This window comes from Scylla paramamosain, chromosome 48, assembly GCF_035594125.1.
Source record: "Scylla paramamosain isolate STU-SP2022 chromosome 48, ASM3559412v1, whole genome shotgun sequence".
NCBI classification, from domain to species: domain Eukaryota; kingdom Metazoa; phylum Arthropoda; class Malacostraca; order Decapoda; family Portunidae; genus Scylla; species Scylla paramamosain.
Genome location: NC_087198.1, coordinates 6,562,995 through 6,565,494, shown reverse-complemented (window position 1 = coordinate 6,565,494; position 2,500 = coordinate 6,562,995). Strand labels below are relative to the sequence as shown.

General features: G+C 32.6%; 1 protein-coding gene across 1 annotated transcript in view; it reads left to right on the top strand.

Annotated features, from left to right (window-relative positions):
* The window catches only part of LOC135095245 (ankyrin-3-like), a 27,020-nt gene that overhangs the window by 1,156 nt on the left and 23,364 nt on the right, over positions 1-2,500 (top strand). The gene's annotated exons all lie outside the window — the stretch shown is intronic.

Here is a 2,500-nt window from a genome sequence, read left to right as displayed (position 1 = left end):
ACGTATGCAAACTGTCTTACGATCTGGTTCAAAGTTTAACAGATAGAGATATTAAAGCAACATGCGTTTGGTTGACCAGGTTTATTATATTTTTAGTTGTAGTAGTAGTAGTAGTAGTACTAGTAGTAGTAGTATTAGCAGTAGTAGAAGTAGTAGTAATAGTAGTACAAGCAGTAGTAGTAGTAGTAGTAGTAGTAGTAGTTTTAGTTATATTATTATTATTATTATTAGTAGTAGTAGTAGTAGTAGTAGTAGTAAAAGCAGTAGCAGAAGTAGTATTAGAAGCAGTAGTAGTAGTAGCAGTAGTAGTAGTAGTAGAACTAGTACTAGTAGTAGTAGTACTAGTATTACAAGTAGTACTAGCAGTAGTAGAAGTAGTAGTAGAAGCAGTATTAGTAGTAAAAGAAGTAGTAGTAGCACTAGTAGATAAAGTAGTTGCAGAAGAAGTAATGGTATTTTTACAATTAACTATTATCATCGTTTTCACCACATAAACTAATAATTATGAAATAGATAATTATTATTATCATAACTTTTCACCTTGATTTCCTTGTTATATTATTCTATAATTATAGTTATCATTATCATTATAAACATCTTTAGTGTCTTTCTTCCTTATCATCACCGTCCTTTCATTATCATCAGCACCATCATCATCATCAGCACCATCATCATCACTATTACATTATTATTTTTATATTGTTATTACTAGTAGTAGTAGTAGTAGTAGTAGTAGTAGTAGTAGTAGTAATAGTAGTAATAGTATTTGTAGTAGTATTTGTAGTAGTAGTAGTAGTAATAGTAGTAGTAGTAGTAGTAGTAGTAGTAGTAGTAGTAGTAGTAGTAGTAGTAATAGTAGCATTAGTAGTATTAAATGTAGTAGTAGTAGTAATAGAAGTAGTAGTAGTAGTAGTAGTAGTAGTAGTAGTAGTAGTAGTAGTAGTAGTAGTAGAAGTAGTAATAACAGTAGTAGATGTAGTAGTAGTAGCTGTAGTAGTAATGGTAATAGTATTAATAGTGGTAATAGTAGAAGTAGTTTTAGTGGTAGTAGCAGTATTAGTAGTAATAGTAGTAGTAATAGTAACAGTAGAAGTAGTTTTAGTAGTAGTAATAGTAGTAGTAGTAGTAGTAGTAGTAGTAGTAGTAGTAGTAGTAGTAGTAGTAGAAATAAGAGTTTAAGTGTAGTAGTAGTTGTAGTAGAAGTGGTAGTTATAGAAGAAGTGGTAGTAGTAGTAGCAGTAGTAGCAATAATTCTAGTAGTAGTAGTAGTAGTTATAGTAGTTTAAGTAGTTGTAGTAATAGTAGTGGAAGAAATAGCAGTATTAGTAGTAGTAGTAGTAGTAGTAGAAGTACTGGTAGTAGTAGTGGTACTAGTAGTAGTAGTAGTAGTAGTAGTAGTAGTAGTTGCATTAGTAGCAGTAGTTGTAGTAGTATTGTTGCTAGCAGTTGTAGTAGTAGTGGTGGTAGTAGTAGGAGTAGCAGTAGTAGTTGTAGTAGTAATCGTAGTAGTAGGTATTTTATTCATATTTATCATTATCATTAACAGGTTTTTTTTTCATAGTATTGTTTTGATTACAAATTTTCTTTTTCTTCTTCTTTCTCTTCTTTTTTTTCTTCTTCTTCTTATTATTATTATTTTTATTATTATTAGTAGTAGTAGTAGTAATAGTAGTAGTAGTAGTAAATATAGTAGTAGTAGTAATAGAAGTAGTAGTAGTAGTAGTAGTAGTAGTAGTAGTAGTAGTAGTAGAAGTAGTAATAACAGTAGTAGATGTAGTAGTAGTAGCAGTAGTAGTAATGGTAATAGTATTAATAGGGGTAATAGTAGAAGTAGTTTTAGTGGTAGTAGCATTATTAGTAGTAATAATAGTAGTAATAGTAACAGTAGAAGTAGTAGTAGTAGTAGTAGTAGTAGTAGTAGTAGTAGTAGTAGTAGTAGTAGTAGAAATAAGAGTTTAAGTGTAGTAGTAGTTATAGTAGAAGTAGTAGTTATAGAAGAAGTGGTAGTAGTAGTAGCAGTAGTAGCAATAATTCTAGTAGTAGTATTAGTAGTTATAGTAGTTTAAGTAGTTGTACTAATAGTGGTGGAAGAAATAGCAGTAGTAGTAGTAGTAGTAGTAGTAGTAGAAGTACTAGTAGTAGTAGTGGTACTGGTAGTAGTAGTATTAGTATTGCACCACTGGAGGTCTCGATAAGGAACACCTTCCTCCCAGCGTTACTGAGATACCACACCATCGGAGATGGGGAAAGGGCGCTGCTCGAACTTCCACCAAGACTGGGTGGGATGGGAATCACCTCCCCTGAGAAGTTGGCGACTGTGGAGAACCTCAACTCCCTCAAGCTCACCAGGTCCCTCACAGAAAAGATCATTGCTCAGGACGCACATGGTGAAATAGCCCAAAGTGCAGTCACTGAGCAAGGACGAATTATATCTAGAGATAGGCAACAACATCAACGAAACTGTCTCGAAGACCTGATAAACATCCTGCCTGCAACCACA